Below are 20,610 nucleotides of genomic sequence, written 5' to 3'. Positions count from 1 at the left end.
CGGCCACGGCCGCTTCCTTCCATCTCCTAGGCCTTTCCTATCCCATCGTCGCCATAAGACCTATCTGTGTCAGTGCGACGTAAAGCCCCTAGCCAAAAAAAAAATGATGGTCTGAGAGATTTTATTAGGGGACAAAACTTGGTGGTAGGGAATGGACGTTGGTTTCGAACGTGATCTGTGAACAAGTTGCAGGAAATGGATTACATTCATAAGCAGAAAGGGTGTTTGGTGACAAAGCAAGATGCAGAAGTTGCAGGAAGGCCGAATTGCGATGATCAAGCAGGCAGAAGCAACGTAAGTGTGTCCAAGGTACGTGAAGGTGCTAGTGGAGGGAGCAAAGATCGTCAGACTCAGGTGGAAGGAGGACACGATGAAGAAAGGAACGGAGTCGGTGATGAGGACTATCGTGAAAGAAGTGAAAAAAGAAGTGAACCACAGAGGAGGGGAAGATTCTTGAGTTTGAAACACTTGTGGGGGAGGAATAAGAGAGGCAAGGATGAGAAAGTAAATAAATAGTGTTCAAAAATGAGTAAGAACGATAGTTTGAACGCGGGAAGAGAATGTGTGATATTAGCAAGAAGCAGGGCAAGTAATGTGAGCGAAGTGGATAATAACAACGAAGGAAGAGGGTCGGGACGGGATAGAAATGCATAAATAAATTGGAAAATAGGTTTTGTAAATATATAAGGTTTGTTAGGTAAGATGGAGAACGTGGAAGTCATTAAGTTAGTAGAGAATTCTGATATAGTAACCTTGTTAGAGACGTGGATAGGTGAAGGGGAGGTGTTTTCATGTTGAGGGTTTGTGGTGAAGAATAAAACAAAATGAAAGATAGGGTAAGTGGGGGAACCTCGGAGGTATTATCGTTTTGATAAAGGAAGAGATTAGTGAGTGAATGGGGAACATCGAAAATGAGAGAGAGGAGGTAATATGGATAAGATTAAATATAGCGGACGGGGGGAAAGAGAAATAGAAGAACGTATGCTTGGCCTTTTCATATAACCATCCTATAAACTCGCCCTACGTGAAAAAAATTCGAGGATCATTTATTGGAAATAAACATGATTGGGGAGAAATACGAATAACATAGACTCGTTTTGTTTGGGGATTGGAATGCAAGATTAGGGGGCTTATTCCCTGCCTCTAGTTAAGATGGAAGTGAGAAGATGAAGGGATAGGGGTGTAGTAAATATATAGTGTGCAATAGTTACGGTTTAAAATTGTTTGAATTATGTATATCTTAAACGGTTGGTGGAATGGAGATATGGAAGGAAAAATGACATATATTACGAAACAGGGGGGAGCGTGATAGATTTGGTAGTCAGCACGGAGGAAATGCTTGATAGAATTAAGACTCTTGAGGTAGGTGATTAGTCTCATAATAGTCCGGTATATATCATGTTATGAAATGATGACGGGGAGGTAAATAGAAGAGGTAGTAAGAGAGACTCAGGTAAGAGTTCGAAGTATCCTAAATTTTTGTGGTCGGATGAAGTAAAAAGGGGGCTAAATAAGTTGCTAGAAAATGACATGCAAATGGTTAAGATAGGATGGGAGGTGGCGTTACGGGAAGGTAACGTCGATAGGGCAGTTGAGTTAATCGAGTACCCGATAAAAAGGGGAGCTAGGACTGGCAAGGTTAGCAATAGGGAAAGGGAATGGGGAGGGGTTTGGTGTAATAATGAATGCAAGGTATTGAGGGTAGTAGTTATGAAGGTGCTAAAGGACTTAAGAAAATATGAAGGGAGCGAAAAAAGAATGCAGTTTTGTGAATCAAGGAAAGAATACAAGGTGAAAATTGTTGAGAGAAAGAAATCATGGCAGAAAGAGCAGACGGAGCCGATAAATAGAGAATGCGAAATGAACCAACCTGTTAAAGTTTGGGCAAGAGTGAATAAAATTAACAGGGGGGAGGGGGAATATAAAAACGAAGATAGACTGCGAAGATTGGGTAGATTACTTTCGTAAATTATTAGCTCGAGGGGACAGATGGAGAGAAACAAGAGAGGTGTTGGTCATACAGAGGGGATCAGTGGTGGAGATCTATCAGCTGGATAAAGAGATAACAGGGGATGAGATAATGGAAGTAGCAGGTAAAATGAAGAGCAGGTCAGCAGGAGGTAGAAACGGGATAAATAACATAATCTGGAAGAAAATTATGAAAAATAGATAGATGGGGGAGAGTACACTAAAATTATTTAATAAAATATTTGAGAATGGAAGGTATCCAGGAGAATGGCAAAAGAGAATGATATTCCCAATAGATAAGAAGAAAAGAGATAGAAATATTCCGAGCAACTATACAGGAATAACTCCGCTGGATTCCTTGTGTAAGATTTAAACAGGCATTTTGGCTAATAGATTAAGAGATTGGGTTGTGGAACTTGGGATATTGTCGAATTTTCAGGGCGGATTTAGAAATAGTGGAAGGACGACTGACAATATATTGTTGGTTAGGAAGATTCTCGAGAAATATCTGAGGAAAGAAAGAAGGAAAGTATTTATAGCAGCTATTGATTTCGAAGAAGCATTTGATACAATGAGTCGAAGCGCGATGGTTGGGGTATCAGGAAAAATGATACGTGTGATAGAGGCTATATATGGGTCTGTTTACTGTTGTATTCGGGTCGAGGAAGGAGTGGTAAGTGAGCTGATTGAATGTGACATGGGTTTGAAGCGGGGTTGCAAATTATCCCCTATTTTATTTCAAATATTTATAAATGATATTTTGCAGGGGCATTGAGGGGATGCATGGGAATGTCCTGTCTTAAGAAAGCTAGAGATCCCAGGTCTGATTTTTGCAGACGATGTTTTATTATTGACGTTATTAGAGAAACGTTTCCAAAAACGCCTAAATGCTGTTTCGGAATATGTTAATAACTGGGCGTTGAAAAAAAGATGTAACAAGACTAAGGTGATGATAGGCCGGAAAAATTAAACGAGAATGAGCAAAAAAAAAGTTCATAGTGCAAGGCGAGATAATTGAAGAGGTGGATAAGTTGGAATATCTGGGGGTCTTTATTAATGAGAAAGGGTATAGGAGGATCAGATCAAAAGAGCTAAGTGGAGTAGCAGTTATGTCATTTAAGATATGAAACACAAAGGATGGTTTATAAAACGGTGGTCCTAAGCAGAGTTCTTCATGGTGCTGAGGTGTGGGGGTCGAAAAATATAGTGATAAGCTAAATCAGATACCCAGTAGATTCATGAAAACGGTGATGAGTATTCCGCTTTTGCTCTGCCACTTCTGGGATATTAGTAATTTCTGGTGAGTATATGGAAGTAAAAATTGTGAAGAGGGTACTGAGATATTTGTGGCAATTAAGGAGAGGGGAAGGTAGCTTACTGTTGCAAGCAGCATTCATATATCAAATTGCAAGTAGGTATAGCGACTGCTGGGCAAATAAAGTAAAAAAAAAAAGATTATGGAAGTTCTGGAATTACGGTACTTTACGGTACTTGTTGGATGAAGACTGGAGTACAAGGGGTAGAGGCATGTAGAAGATTGTTATAAGGAGGGTTACGGACATACAACTGCAAACTTGGAGGGAGGAATGTAGGAAAAGACAGACACTAGATAAATTTAATAGGATTAGTGTAGTTAGTAGGATAAGAATTAGTAATGTAGACAGATCGGCGAGAAGTGGTTTTTATGGTGGTTAATGGGTTTGTAAAAGAATAAGGGATGGGTGAGAAATAAAGATACAAAAGTATGCATTTTATGTGGTGAAGTGAGGGCCGATTACCATCTGATATTTGAGTGTGAAGGAACCAAAGGATTGAGAGAAAAGTTATTGAGTGAGAACCAGATAAACAAGTTAAGACAGACAGCTAATGAACATAAAATTATTTGGTGGCTTGTGAAAGAATGGAAATATGCGGTGTGAAAATTGGGTGTTAAGAAATTAAGCGTAGAAAATAGTTTTAGGAGCGAAGGGTTTAACAGGGGTCTCGAATGATGTTTTATTTTTATATCTGCTTCTTATTGTTAGGTTAGGTAATGGTTAACACTTGGTGGCTTGTTATGATACCTGAATATATGAAATGATCATAGTAAAGACAGAAGGGCGTGTTGTGAAGGTGCTCTGCAACATAGTTCTTCTAGCTGTGTCAACGATTATAGAAGAGAGAGTGACCTGACTCAAGTATGGTAGGTCAGGTCTGAATTCACAAGGGAAGAGGGGAGGGGGGTGATGGGAGGTTCCCACGTTTGGTATTCCGACGGGGAAGCATGGGAGAAATTTCCGTCTCAACGTAGAGGTTTCCAGAGGGGTGAGGGGAAAGAGAGGAAAGGAAGAGGACAGGAGATGGAGTGCCCCCCCCACCGGCCTAACAATAGGTTAGCCATTGGTAAGTGCCGGGGATTATCCAAGGGAGGGGATATTGCTTTGACACAGCTGAAGTAAAGTCAGTCTCAACCTCGACTGTGTAATTTTTGTTTTTTGTTTTTAATGTTTATTCTTACCCATGGGGGTCATAACTCATACTGATGATGATGGTGATGGAAAGTTCCGAATGGACTGAAAGTCTAATCATTTAATACCTGTTATGTGATGAATATGTCCAAAAAGTTTAATAAATATTGGATTGAAACTTCATGGTGTAACACTTTCCATTTTCGCCAGTGTATATCAAAATTTGGCAAAATAACTGGCATTACAGACAACGGACCCCCTAGAATTTTATTTATAAGATAATGCAAAAATTCAATGAATTCCTGACCACTGATATTGTTCCCTCAGTGTCTGACAGCTCACTGGCTTCCATTAAAAGGCGTTCCACTGACTGTCTTGCCCCGTGTATAGGCTTTGGTCCGACAAGTAACCTCTTGGTCAGTACTTGCCTTTAACCCTTTAACATTGGCCGCCTCCACTTCCCCCGTCTATACGTCGCTATAGAGAAATGCCTGCTTGACGACAGTGTTGTAATGATGAATTTTGATATATATAGAAAAGCATATTATTATTATTATTATTATTATTATTATTATTATTATTATTACAGCCTTCGTGTCTCAGGTGGCAGCGCACAGGCCTCTCACCGCTGAGTTCCGTGGTTCAAACCCCGGTCGCTCCGTGTGAGATTTATGCTGGACAAAGTGGAGCCGGAACAGGATTTTCTTCCGGTACTTCGTTTTCCTCTGTCGTCTTCCATTCCAGCAACAATCTCCAATATAATTGTATCTGTTAGTCACTAATTATTGCTCCAAATTAGTGCGAGAGGCTTCGCAACCGGCACGATTCCTATCCTCGCTGCGAGATGAGAACTTCATTCCTTCCATACCCGACCCTGTCGAATGAGTGGAAACAGGCTGTGGATTATTATTATTATTATTATTATTATTATTATTATTATTATTATTATTATTATTATTATTATTATTATTATCGTACTTCGCATTGTATTACATTGTGGCCACCATGCGAGTGACAACACCACACCGACGCTTGTACTGTAAGTGCTGGGACTACTTTAAAAATATCAAACGGCACGTGGATGCCGGCCTCTAGTTAATGTAATAACAGACTGGAGTATGATACTGTACAGCAGAGTGGGTCAGTAGAGTGGGGGGAATTTCTAGCGCGCATGTACTGGGCTGTTCATGGCAGATATTACTGTACAGACAACGCCGTGATCGAAGGGATACACGTGCTGTGTTAATACATATCTTAGATTTATTAAGCCCATGATTGAGTTCTGGCTAAGTCGATCGGAGATTCAGGGAGCTGAAATGTAAGCTGCTTGTTTGGAGAGATGAACTTGTTTCTAACGTGGCACTAACATGTCGAAGTCGAAAGTTTACTGCGACGGAAAGATGGGAAAGAGCTAGGATTGGGAATGTAGCGGCCGTGGCCTTAATTAAGGTACAGCAACAACACTTGCCTGGTGTAAAATGAGAAACCACAAATAACTATCGTACGGGCTACTGATGGTGGAATTCTAACCTACGATCTCCCGAATGCAAGATGTCTGGAGATATATGGGCACCTTTCACACTATGCTCCGGGAAGTGAGTTCCTGCGTGACTGGAAACTAGGGTGTCTTGTTGAGTCGACCACCTCTTAGTGTAAAACGGAGAGACGCAGAGACCGCTTAGGTCCCATGAGGTTTAGCTAGTGACATCTTCTCTTTCAAATATGACAATTCTTGGAGTTCGACATATGAGACAACGTCCCGCTAACTATTTTACTGTTTTCGGAGACGTCGCGATGCCGGATTTTTGTCCCTCAGATTTTTTACGTGCCGACACGAGTTGGCGTATTTTAGCACTCGCAAATACCAGCGAACTGAGGTGTGATCCAATTCACCAACTTGAAATCAGATGGTCAGTACTCTACTGTCTGAGCTACTCAGCCCGTTTGAGAGGACATTACATTTTCTCACACTGTAATGATGGAACCCGATGAAAATGGCGTATGGCTTTTAGTGCCGGGAGTGTCCAAGGACAAGTTCGGCTCGCCTGATGTAGGTCCTTTGATTTGACGCCCATAGGCGACCCGCGCGTCGTTATGAGGATTAAATGACGATGAATACGACACATACACCCAGTCTCCATGCCAGCGGAATCAACCAATTATGGTTAAAACTCCCGACCATGCCGGAAGTCGAGCCAGCACGCTAACCATTTAGCCATGAAGCCGGACATGGAACCCGATGAAGATCAGGGGCGTAGCCAGGGGGGGGGGTCGCTACTGGGGGTTAGAACCACCCCAATGGAACATTTACAAAAATAAAATAAACAGAAACTAACAATTTATTTACATAAAAGTGAAACTATGTGTGTATGTGTTAGTTTGTCTCGAATAGACTCAACAACTACTCGACCGATTTCGCTGAAACTTTCACAGCTTTTTCTTATTACTCCAGAGACGGTTTAGGAAGTAGCTTGAAAGAAATACGACGGGTAATTCTGATGACTAATTTGTTATAATTAATTTAATTACAAAGCTGCATCACGATTAGATCGAAATTGATGGGCAGATTGTCGCTAGGCGAAAGCAACTAACTCTGTATCATGATAGACCGGTAAGTAATGCTGTATATAGGAGGATGGGGAACGCCGCCATGTTTTATAAAGTAGCCTACCCTTCATGCTAGGAGGTTCTCGACCGTGGCTGTATATAGGAAGACGGGAACACGCCGTCAAGTTTTATGAAGTAACTTTCTTGATAGGAGGCCATGCAAATAGGCAACTCATTGACTATTACATTCTTTTGCTAGTGGCTTTTCGTCGCACCGACACAGATAGGTCTCATGGCGATGATGGGATAGGAAAATCTAGGAGTTGGAAGGAAGCGGCCGTGGCCTTAATTCAGGTACAGTCCCAGCATTTTCATGGTGTGAAAATGGTAAACCACGGAAAACCATCTTCAGGGCTGCCGACAGTGGAATTCGAACCCAATATCTCCCGGATGTAAGCTCACAGCCACGCGTCCCTAACCGCACAGCCAACTCGCCCAGTGACTATTTGGAAATAGCAATCCAACAGGTCGTGATCGAGATGTACTTTCATGGAAGATGTCATGTAACTAGGCAACTCATTGCCTGTTATTGTAAACAACATGAATAAATGTGTCTTTGAGGTTAAGTGGTGCATGAATACATGTAAATATTGGCATACATTTTCGTTACAATTACATTTGCCCTTTTCTGCGTCATTAGATATTTTTCTACGATTGAATTAGAATTCTTTCACCATGTTCTTCTACAAGGTCTCGTTTCTTTCTTTTAGCTCTGGGTGAGTGCCCGAAGATCTACACGCAAAGGCGATCGGGTAACATTTGCCGAGAGATATTTTGCTTCTAATGCAGTAACGATTAAGCGATAGTTTAGTACAACACCTGTGGTATTGATAGTGTGTTCAATGTGCTAGCTTCAAAATAGAATAGTATCTGTCTGAATACAGTACAAGTGTTTAGTGAGTGACTTATACAGTAGAACAGCGTGTATTCATTGTATTGTGCTATGCGAAGCATTATTCTGTTAGAGTGCCACTTTCGATTCATTTGCACATTTCCTGCCATCATCACTTCCATTAGGAATACAATAAGTAATTTAGTGAAAATGTTCCGCACCGGTGGGTCCATTCTTAACAAGAAAACACGCAGGAGATGATCTGTTTCAACAGAGGAAAAACTCGATGGAGCTCTCTTGGAAAGAACTCTAACAAAATCCCTATCACGTCTCGCTGTGCAAGCTAATGTGTCTTCATCGTCTGCCTACAAAGTAACAAAACTGTTAACTGCCAAGTCTCTCAAACCCATCGCTGCCAAACATTTAAGTGCATATAGAAATAGGTGTATGTCTGTATGTAAATGACACATCTCATCCTAAACACTATGAAAATGAAACATCCCAACCACTGCTACGAGTTAGGAATTGAAGGGAATGACGTGTACAAATAATAGAAAATAATGTCGAACTCATTGTCTATCTATCGCTGAGATGTATTGTGACGATCTGGATACCGTTTAAGCACACGTTCAGCCTTCATTGGGACGGGATCTGAGATGGAGTTAAAAGTAAATAGTCTAAAATGACCGAGATTATTGTTGAATCCAAAGCTTTCGGGGTAGCAAGGCCGATTAGTAATAGTGTCAACAACAGTTGGAATCGTGTACATCACATCTATAGCATGGCCGGTAAATACATACAGTTATCACTCCTTTTTTGAAAGGATCTAGTATTTTTCAGGCAATGCGAGCTTCTACAAGGACAAAGTGTTATTTGAACATTAAATAACCAAAAACTTGAATTCAAACACATCTAAATAACTCTAAAACTACATAATAGGTCGTAAAGTATCAATCAGAGTATCAAAGTATGTCATTAAGGAATTCTATATAATTCACTTTACTCCTAATTAACGGATAATAAAAATCTTAATGGTAAACTTTCAGAAACTATCCGAACAACGCCGGGTACTACAGCTAGTAAACAATAAACTAAACAAACATAATTTTAGGACCAACAGATCAGTAATTCACTTATATCAGTGTCCTTGTAATGACAAGCCATGCAAGCACCTTAATTGTGTTCTACCATCATTTTGTAACTATAACACCCCCCTCCCCAAATAGGTCGATCCTGGCTACGCTACTCATGAAGATGGAGCGATGTTGCAGAGAAGAAGGAAAGGAACAGAAGGAGGCAAATGTGGGTTCATCCTACAATTCGGGATCTTCAAACAGGAGCAGTGCATGTTCCGAAAAGCAGGATGATCTTGGAGAGCATCAGTTAGCGCCTTATCAACCTGTTTTACAGAAGGTGCAGGTAACTTAAGTGATTACCCAAACACTACCAACTTCCTTATACGAGACTGCATGTCGAATCACAGCGAGGAGAGAGCCAGTGAGCGAAACACGTTGCCCCGAGGCCACATAGTCTGAGTGACAGGAAACCTAGTCTGAAGGGGTACAAGAGGTTCTCGTTTGAATTGTCAGATCTGCCTTCCCTGACGTCTACTGCGTGACTCAAAAACGCGGCTCTCGGAGTCTAGTGTTAAAGGGGAATGAAGAATGTCGGGCTAAATGGCTCTTATGGTAGAAGTACTGGCCTTCTGACACCAAATCACCAGGTTCGATCCTGGTTCATTGCGCTGGATTTTGAAAGTGCTCAAATAAGTCAGCCTTGTGCTTAAAAGTATTTAAAAATATTTTCAACAACTGTGTGACAAAATGTCGACAATTTTGCGTCCTAGAAACCTACTGGTACATAAAACCAACAATAATTTAGAAGCATGACCCCCTGAAAAAGCAGTCGACTAATTCTTAAAACTATTTACGTTTCTTAAATAAAGTAACTGAGTGCTATTATTATTGTTGTTGTTATTATTCCAAAAAATTAATCCTGTGACATACACGGCCCATGTACACTATGCTACTCAGCAAGATGTCCTGAAAATATTGGAGTACACGTAGTCGGCGTAACGACATCCTCAGTCACATTGATTGGTTTCCGAGACCATACTCTCATATCAGACAGTTTCTCTCTTGGTCTCATGAGATTACCAAGCACCGTCCCAGTCTTTAGATCAGAATTTCAGCAATATTCTAGAACAAAACTGTAACCTAAAAGTAGTTACGCAGACGTAAGTGCATTATTATTATTATTATTATTATTATTATTATTATTATTATTATTATTATTATTATTATTATTATTATTATTTTATTCATTACAATTCCTCCTTGACGTAAATTGTTTTCTCTGCAGAATAATTTATAATTTTGTTCATGGGATTATTCATAAATAGTACGTTATGGTCGTAAGTTCTTAAGTCTTGTAAAATAACAGGTTTTTTCGGTTGCTATAATTTGATTTCTTGAATAATATAAAGAATACGCCAAAGAGACAGAATATTTTAAATTTCTTTAACGTTCACTTCACTCCCTGAGGAAATTTCCATCACCCTTCTCCTCTATGTCCCCTCAAAGAGCTGTTGTTTGTGTAACGCTTCACCTTTGAAGTTTGTAACCTGACAAGAAAGGGAATATGTTTTCCAGCAGCAGCATGCTAATGTCCCCTCTCCTTTACCAGAAGTAAAGTGGTAGTCAGCTGGGAACTATTCACGGGAGAGATGATCCTGACAAGGCACAGTGCTGACGTTAATGAGGGGTGACGTCACATGCAGCGACGTTCGCCATTATTAGCGTCACCATGCGTCAACTTTGATGGCCGTGGAACACGTCCCTACTACCACACTCACTCTGAATGTTTCAGTATGGCAGTAATATAACTCCAAACGGAAACTGACTGTATTTAAGCACTAGCGTGCATGGTCATTATCGTTGGATGTGATAGGGTAGTTAAATACGTTCGAATATATTTTCTTGATATTTGTCTACATACCCCAAGCTGCTTTATGAACAAAATGGAATCCCACCATCCCCTAGACCTGATCACCTAAAGCTGGGAAAAAAATTCATTTATTGCACTCCAATTGTTGTATGCATGCAATTGAATTTTCCACTTTACAACTTATTGGTATTCCCACATTAAATTACATTAAATTATAATTAAACTCAATAGTGTTTATTTCCTCTTCCATTTATTTATTTATTTATTTATTTATTTATTTATTTATTTATTTATTTATTTATTTATTTATTTATTTATTTATTTATTTATTTATTTATTTATTTATTTATTTATTTATTTATTTATTTATTTATTTATTTATTTATTTATTTCGACTTTCCACAACTGGAGATTACCCCTGAGGGTAAAGTATACAAAAATACAAGCTGAATATAGAAAATAATTGTGAGTTGGTTAGTACATTTGACATAGTGTATGTTTTTGTATTAGAGAGAAGATACAGTTCTTCAGGATTTGGATGGAATATTTCAAGACAGTCACTGCAATTTCTTCTATTCATACCGGTTTGAGGTTAAATGATCTGCAGAACTGGACGTAAAGGGGAGGAACGGTTCCTCTAGCGCCAACCATTAATCCTGACTTCGATATCATCCAGCTGGTATTCTTGTTAGTAGAATGGGATGGTTAGTTCATATGTTGTTTCCTTTTCGTCATGCACTTCATTGGGTTTTGTTTCGGATGTCTCGAATCTGATCGTCGGATCTATTACAAAGCCCTTTCGGTGGTCTTCACAAGTTATCATGTCAATTTGACGGGTGTTGCCTGTAATAGAGAGACCGTGAACCTCCTCGAAACCTGTAAAGCCTGAGTCCTTTAACGCTAACGCTTTCTTCTTTTGCCTTAGATGTTACACAGTGTTATATGTTCTAGAACAAGCATGTATCCTACACTGCATTGGTTAAGTTAGTGCTTGTTTCATTTCCTCTTATTTCCTTTTGCCACGTCCTTCTTAAAATACAGAACTATTTTTCGTTCTTCCCGGTACCATCCAGTCTATTAAATAATTTTAAAATTGTATTGAATTATTCTATTCTTCTTTATATTCGCTACCTTTATATTTAACTAGAGTTTGGTTCCAGAGTGTGGGAAACTCAGCAGAATTACTTGATTCGAGAACTGCAAACAATCCAAAGAAAAGTAGCTCGATTTGTTCTGGTGATTTCCGACAAAAGGGTAGCCTTACGAAAATGTTGCAAAGTTTGGGCTGGGAAGACTTGGGAGAAAGGAGACGAGCTGCTCGACTAAGTGGTATGTTCCAAGCCGTCCGTGGAGAGATGGTGTGGAATTATATTAGTAAACGAATAAGTTTTAGTGGTGTTTTTAAGAGTAGGAAAGTAGGTAGATAAAGTTGGAAATCAAGAGAACAAATTGGAGGAAAATATTCGTTTATTGGTAGGAGAGTTAGGGATTGGAATAATCTACCAAGGGAGATATTCAATAAATTTCCAAATTCTTTGCAAGCATTTCTGAAAAGGCTAGGAAAAGAACTGATGGGGAATCTCCCACCTGAGCGACTGCCCTAAATGCAGATCAACTGTTGCTGTTTGATTGTATCCCTAAGTGAATCAGCATCAGAATCCCATTGATTCTCTAAAGAATAAACAAAGATTTTTGTCATGTTTCTCTCTTAAACCCTTATTCCTATATATACCCTTAAACCACCGCACCATACCTTTTACTTCTCTATTCGTAATCCTGTTGAATAAATTCTCAGAATTCTAAAAATGTTCTTTTGGTCTTATATTCTGCCATGATCATCTGCTGTTCTCAATATCACTTCAATAATTACTGTACTTTCTTACACATATTCTTACCTACGTTCCGAGTCTCCCTTTCCTTTTGGTATAGAATCCTTGTGGGAGGCACACGCAAATGATTGCAACGTTGCAAGATGTAATTAAGTTATTTAGGTGGTATTCCCAGATTTTCTTCTGGCTAAATGCAGGCGTTCATAACAAATAGACGACATGGTGCTTCTAAAGTAAAGTTTCCTTTTATGAGGTTTCTGGTCTGAATGGTCAACATAGTGTTCTTCGGTTTGGATGGAACCGAGTTCAATTCCCGGCCGGGTCGGAGATTTTAATCTTAAATGGTCAATTATCTTGTTTCACTTTATGTTTATTCCGTAGCCAACAGCTCTGCAGTTCACACACAACACTATCCTCCACTACAATAACATCCCCTACACGGCAGAAGGCACCCATCCTCACCGGGACCTTACAAGGACTGCACCAGCCTGGAATGTTTTTTTTTTTATGAGATATATGATGCCATCTTTTTTTTCAGTTTCGAAGTGGTTAAATTGTAACCGTTGGGTTCTTCAGTCTACCGAAATTAATTTTGAATAATGACATTTCTAAACTATTTGGAACAGAAAACATACCGTAACAGAATTTTACCTGCTAAAGAAGCAACATAATTAAAATAATTAAAAATGTAATTAACGTAAAATATAATGTTCTATTTTAATTAATTTGTTTCTTTATCACGTATAATTCAGGTACCGTGTATTTTAGTTTTAAGATAGGGTATAAATTTAATTATTCAAAATTACTCTTCGGCAGTCTGAAGAACAAAAAGTTATAAAAATAAATAGAAATAGCCACAAAAATTAAATTAATTGCCCTTCGCTTTGCGCAGTCACTCGCCTCGTGTTAAAGACGAGAGTGCGGAAAATGTCTTCAAATATTTGAAAATAATACTTATTTCCTTTATTTCCCCTAACTTTTCGGTGTTTTATCCAAGAGAAATGTCACACGCGTTTTATAATTCAGTATGTGTCAATAATTGTAATAAGCTCACGGTGTGTGTCAACAGAGTTACCCTTGACACTGTATACTGTAGCTAAAAGTAGTTTGCGTATGTAACATATAGATTGTCCCACCCTAATAATTTATACCAAACAACAATGGTGATGATGACCATACGAATCCTTAATCCTTTTACTGAACAGGTAACAATTTAGGTATCCACTGGTGTACCGAAGTTATCAAAATAAATACACGTTCGATCAGCAAGCCATTGCACTGCCATGCGAAATCCCTACCGATAGAAAAGGAGATACACTGCAGAGTTGGAACACGCTGACCCAGTCCTTTGTTACTCTCCACAACAATAGGGAATTGAAACCGACGTGCGAGCATTTACTTTTGTTCCTTTTGCATTAACTAGGCACAGGGCTGTGTTCCGTGAACGTTACTGTTGGCGGAAGTTATTCATGGGAATAATGAAATACCGAATAAAAGACTTTAACGACCAGTCTACCGAAATACATTAAAAATAACCTTAGTGAGCGTACCTTCTGCCTGGCATGTTTTGCAACCAGCTAGAGAACAATTACAGTTCGGGTGTACTTGTCTAAAACGGTTCAAGTAAACTAATCAATACATTAATTCAGCTAGGATTATCTCTTTCATATCTTATAGCCGATCTCTTTCAGCCAATTTTAAACTTTTCAAAATTAGACTGTATTTATGAGTAAGAGAAATCCATTGTTTTTTTGATTTTATGATTATTTTTTGATTATCTCTTTTGTAATGTGTTAAATACTCTTCCAAAATCTGTTTACCTCTATACTGAGTTATGCAATTCAGAAGAGGTAGGAGAGAGTCATGAATGGAAACTTTACCCTGTGGCAGCGTACGATTGGCATTGTTAAACACCTACAAGTATCTTGGACTGACTATGTAAATTACAGGGAAAAATTTCACGGAGTACAAAAAAAGACAGGCGGATCGCAGCAACCAATCATACTTGACATATAAATCTGGAGAAATTGTCTCTTCAAACAGCACTACGCCTCTTTCACATAAAGATTGCTCCAATAGCTTGGTATACTCTAAAAGAAATATGGGCACATCACCCCTGCAAATTTGAGAAGACTGCAATTATTGATTGCTACTTGCATGAAAAGGGCACTCCGGTTATCTAAAACTAGCCGAACCAGGCTAAAGTATTTGCCAGCAGATAGAGATTTCATTATTGGGGATCCGGCGTTGAGTTTGGCCTTCGTATCTACTTCAGCATAAATGATATTCACATCCAGAACAGGGAACAAAATGCCTTACTGGTGGACCGAAACTTCTATCAGAAGACAGGCATGAATACTAACAAATGGGAATAGTCAGACTTTTCTCTTCGACATGTGAACACCAGGGTGGCCGTTCATTGCTTCCACCATATATTTTTCAACCATCACTCGTTTGTGTACTCTCTGTGGTCAGATATGCGAGAAAAATCATATTTTGCCTTGTCAGGCTAGAACAAATTCTTTGACATACTATGCAGATGACACGTTTTTGATTGATCTGTAAAATATTCATACACAGTGTGTTTAATATTTAAAAAAAATACACGGTAGACGGAAGCAACGTGAACTGGGTACATAATTATTAGAGGGTTGGTCATACCTGATAAATAATTTTAAAAAATCGATATTTTATCAGCTGTTGAAGTTAGCCCATCAGATCACTTCGCGGGAGAATTAAAATGGACTTGGCGAGGCGTTGCTGCTAAAGTTTCACGTTGCTTAAGACCGGCATGAAAGCCATGCAGGAGTATCAGCATCAAACACAACCACATCGTCGGCTTCAGGCGGTGTCAACGAAGTGTACTTGCTATGGCGCGACCTGTCAGCTAAGAGGTCCGCGTTCAAATCCCTCCTCTGGCAAAGTTTTCTTTCTTCGATTAGCGGTCTTCTCCAAAATTCGATAACATGACAAAGTGTAGTGTACCCCGTTAATAAAGATTAGAAATGGCTTACTAGATGATGTAGAAAAGTTACTGAGAGGAGCTGTGAAAGAAACCATTGGGCTCCTTCACGATTGCCGAGGTGGAATGATATATACACCAAGAAGTTGTCACGGACAGGGCCATGAGCGCCCGAAAGATCTTTTCCAGGGGAGGAGGCATATTAACAATTTTCCTGAATATAAAAACCAATATAATGTCAGCAACATCAAATTGTTTACAGAAATTTCCGGCTATAACAGATGCTAGATGATTGTCAGTAAGTTCAGTTTATGAAATAATCTGGTATGATATTAAACAACTGAACATCAACCAGTTTAGAATTCCAGGGGAGGGGGGCAAGTGCCCTCCCTTGCCCCCACCCCTCTTTCGGCCACTCATTGACTGGGCCTTGTAAAAGCTAAAATGAAGGCTTCTTTACAATACTTCAACATCTGTAACCATTTGCTTCGAGTCAAAGATGCTCACCTCCACTCTGCCAGAGACGTTCGTAGTGAAAATAAATCTGTCTTTGGCATTTTAAACATCATCGAAACTAATAACAACAAGTGGACTGGCAGTCTTAAAGGAGAAAGCCTTTCATACATGGGCTTCCCACTCCTTGAGAGGAAAGGGCGTAATCAGAGTGGAAATATTCCACTAAAATATCGTCCAACATCTCGGCGGTTCGGGGAGTCCCTGGAAGGTGGACTGCCGTCATTCTGACTGTGGAGAGACTGAAACTTTAGGTCACGTGCTTGGAATCTGTCCGAAGGGAGCAGTGCAAAGAAATAATCGCCATCACAAGGTTAGATCAGTTCTACCTTCAGCATTAAAGGAAATGAAGTGACAAGTTTATGAAGAAATTTACAGTGTTTTTTCTACGGGGTCGAATAGAAGAGCATACATCGTTGCCATTCATACAAAAAAGCACACTGCTTTAGTGTTGAATCCCACCATTCGTTTAGAAAGAAACATTGAACAGGCGATTGAGGTTGACAGAGGAAAGAATGATATTTTTGAACCATGCCTCCCATATTTAAGCGAATATTACAACAACCAACTTGAGTATTGGTCAGTTGAAGGGTTACTTTTTGGTATCAGGGGAGGTACTACAGAATAGTCCTGAAATGTCCTGAAAAGGTTACGTATTCCCACAAATATACTCAACAACATCATAATAGGCATTATCAAACACTCGTTAAGCATTCTTCACCACAATATTTATGTTTCATAATTGTTCATCTATGCCAGTTTGTGTGATAATCCCCCATGAATGCGTTGCATTCCATAAAGCCCAAGCAGTTTCTTGTGCATACGAACAGATCCTTATTTTGTAACATTACGTCTACTAGCGTTATTTTGTAAAATTCGGGATCCTTGTGGTCACACATAGTACGTGAGCTGATAAAATAATAATAATAATAATAATAATAATAATAATAATAATAATAATAATAATAATAATAATAATAATAATAATAATAATAATAATAATAATAATAACGTTGCTGTTTCTACGTCCAACTAAACACTTTTGACGGTTTTAGGGAACGCCAACGTACCAGAATTTTTCCCCTCAGGGGATCTTTTACTTGCCAGTAAATCTACCGACACGAAGCTGATGTATTTGAGCACCTTCCCATACCACGGGACTGAGCCAAGATCGAACCTGTTTCCTTTGTAAAGTGTTTTATTTATACTCTTCCAAAGTACGTTGTATTTGAAAATTAGGATCCTGTGGTATTTTATTTTACCATCTTTAATTGCACTATCCTTGCAGACGTCTTAAATTTTCGTACAGTTAGGCTTTGGATAGTTATGCCCTGCAAACTTCCAAAGTATGCTTGTTAGTCCTAAAATGTTCAAACTATACACCAAAAATAAGTTCAAAGATTATACGATTTTTTTAAAAAGCACTGCAAATAAAATCTATTCTTCAGGTTCGTCAATGGTGGTCATTCGGTATAAATTCTATACACGGATGTTGAATTAATTTATGCCGAATTTATTCTCGCTTATATTAAGTTGTAGTTACAAGAGACTGGGGCCTTGGTTCCATATTGACGTTCACTTTATTGTTCACTTTATTGTGTTACGTCGTTTGAGAATGTTATTCGTCTTGATGATATACTTGAACGCAATTAATCAACATCTGCCTTTTTCAGACTCTACTATACTCATATAATCAATCAGTACAATCTGTACCTATTTCTTCTTGTTTTCGAATGGGTCTACTATGGACCACGTTAAGCATCATTCATTTACGGTTCTTCCTCTTTCGATCGGCCCAGTACTTCTTCATCCTTTCGGAGTGGGCTTCTTTACGTTCTCGTGACCTGTTGTTGCCGGTCCGTTTTTTGCTACTTTGATCTTGGAGTCCCTTAATTTTGTTGATGATTTTTCTGTATTCCTGTCTGTTGTATACTACCTGCTGTGATATATTATTTTCCTCCATATCCTTCTTGACCCCTTTAAGCCAGCTAGTTTGTGTCTTCCTGTTCTCCATGTATTCCAGAATTCGCTTGGCTGTTCTCTCTGGTGGCATTCTTTTAAAGTGTCCGTAGAAGCAGAGTCTTCTCTTCTTGAAGGATGTTGTGATTTTTTCGGTCCTTTTGTATAGTTCCTCATTTGGTCCCAGTCTAAATTCTTGACCCACTTTCCTGGGCCCTAGTATCTTCCTCAAGATCTTCCTTTCTGTATTTTCAATGTTTTCTAGTAAGCCCTTCCTGTTCAGTGGAATACATTCGATCGCATATAGACTTTCTTGTTTGATGACAGTGTTGTAATGTCTGATTTTTGCAGTGAATGAAACTGATTTTTATTGTAGACATTTCGACATAACTGGTATGCTGCTTCCATCTTTCTTGCCCTTTCCTGTAATGCTATTCCTGGTAGTCCTGCTGGGGTTATCCATTCCCCTAGTTATTTAAACTTCTGTACTCTTTTAATTGTTCCATATTTGGTGACAATATTTTGTGTCGGATCCTTTTTGTCCTGAATCATTAGTTCTGTCTTTTCGAAGGATATCTGAAGTCCCGTCTTTACAGCAGTCTCTTGAAGTGTTTCAATTTGTACCTTGGCTGTTTCAGTGTCTTCTGCCAGTATTGCCATATAATCTGCAAATGCTAGACAGTCAATTTTGACTCCAGATCTTCCCAGTGATATTCCATTTTCCACCCCTAATTCCGTCAGTCTCTTCCTCCACTCTCTGACCACTTTTGCAAGTATAACATTAAACAGGAGTGGTGACATCCCGTCCCCTTGTCGGACACCTGTTTCGATCTTGATCTTGATTTTCGATTTTGACAACATACCCATAAACTTAACCTGTGATGTAGTGTCAGTGATTGTTTCTTTGATTAAATTTCTAGTTTTTTTATCTATCCCAAACTCTTCTAACGTGCTTATCAAGGTTGCTCTGTCGACTGAATCATAGGCTTTCTTAAAATCCACAAATACAATCACTAGATTTTTGGCTGTGAGTGCACGTAGTTGTATTATGGAGATTAGGTTGAAAATTTGCTCGCTGCATGATCTCCCTTTCTATTATCCCTTCAGTCCTGTTTTGTAGTGCCTTGGATAGAATTTTAGAGGCAACTGGTGGCAATGATATTCCTCTGTAATTGTTAACGTTTGTTCTGTCTCCATTTTTGTGCAGCGGGTGTATTAATGATGTCTTCCATTCCTCTGGGATGCTCTCTGTCTGCCAAATCTCCTCAAACAGTGCTTCTTGCTGAGTCACTAAGTGTTCTCCGGCATATTTCAATAACTCTGCAACTATTGAATCTTCACCTGACGTCTTATTGTTCTTCAGTCCTGTTATTATTCCCCTGATTTCTTCTTAATTAGGTGGTTCTGAGTCCGGTGTCTGGTTCTTGGGTTTCTCAAACATTAGAGCTTCCTCAGGTTTTTTACGGTTCAGTAGTTTCTGGAAATAACTTGCAAGGTGTTGGCAATTCTGTTCATTTCCAGTGATTAGATTTCCTTCGTCATCTTTGAAGCATAGGGTTGGCGGTTTGCATCTTGTTAAGTTCCTCCTGAATGTCTGGTAAAAATTACGTGTATTGTTTTTCACGAAATCTTCTAGTTTCTTTAGTTGCTGTGTGTCATAATGTTTCCGTTCACCTCTTATGGTTTTAGCTGTTGTTTTCTTTTGTGCTTTGAATGCCTCCCAGTCTTCTGGTTTCTTAGTTGAGTTCCATTTCTTCCATGTCTGAGCCCTTCTTTGTAGTGCTTCTTCGTAAACTTCATTCCACCACGGATGTTTCTTCTTTTTACTTCGTAGGACTGTTTGTTCCGCTGCTTGTTGTATTGATGTTGCCATCTCAGTCCAACTGTGACTTTGAATCTTATTTATCCTGTTCTGGTATTCATTCACAGTCTGCTGATTGAACTTCAGATCTTCTATTCTGTATCTTTCTGGTGTTAATTTCATCTTAATTTTTGTCAGATAGTGGTCAGAGTCGAAGTTTGCTCCTCTAGCTACATGTACATCTTGAATTTCTCTGGAGTTTTCATAACTGATTGCAACATGGTCAATCTGAAATTCGCCCAAAAATTTGTTGGGTGATATCCATGTAGTTTGTTTCTTTGGCTTCTTCTGGAACTTGGTGGTCATAATGTTCAAATTGAATTTTTCACACAACTCTATCAACCTCTTACCATTCACGTTTGTATTGCTGTGAGCCGTGAATTTTCCTGTGGTTCTTGATGGTTCATTCCTTCCAATTTGTGCATTGAAGTCTCCTAGCAGAATTACAACATCTCTGGAGTATTTCCTAGGATTTCTTCCAGACCTTCCCAAAATTTTTCTACTTTCTGTGGATTTTGTTGGTTGTCCTTATTTATTGGTGCATGTGCATTTATTATTGTGTATTTCTTGTTCTTGTTTTTGAAAGTTAGTGTTGACATCATGGTGAGGTGGATTTGAATTCCGTTATCTTGTCTGCCAGTGAATTGTGTACTACAAATGCTGTTCCAAACATCCGAAGACCTTTA

Source organism: Anabrus simplex, chromosome 1, assembly GCF_040414725.1.
Source record: "Anabrus simplex isolate iqAnaSimp1 chromosome 1, ASM4041472v1, whole genome shotgun sequence".
NCBI lineage: Eukaryota > Metazoa > Arthropoda > Insecta > Orthoptera > Tettigoniidae > Anabrus > Anabrus simplex.
This window is presented reverse-complemented; position numbering follows the sequence as displayed.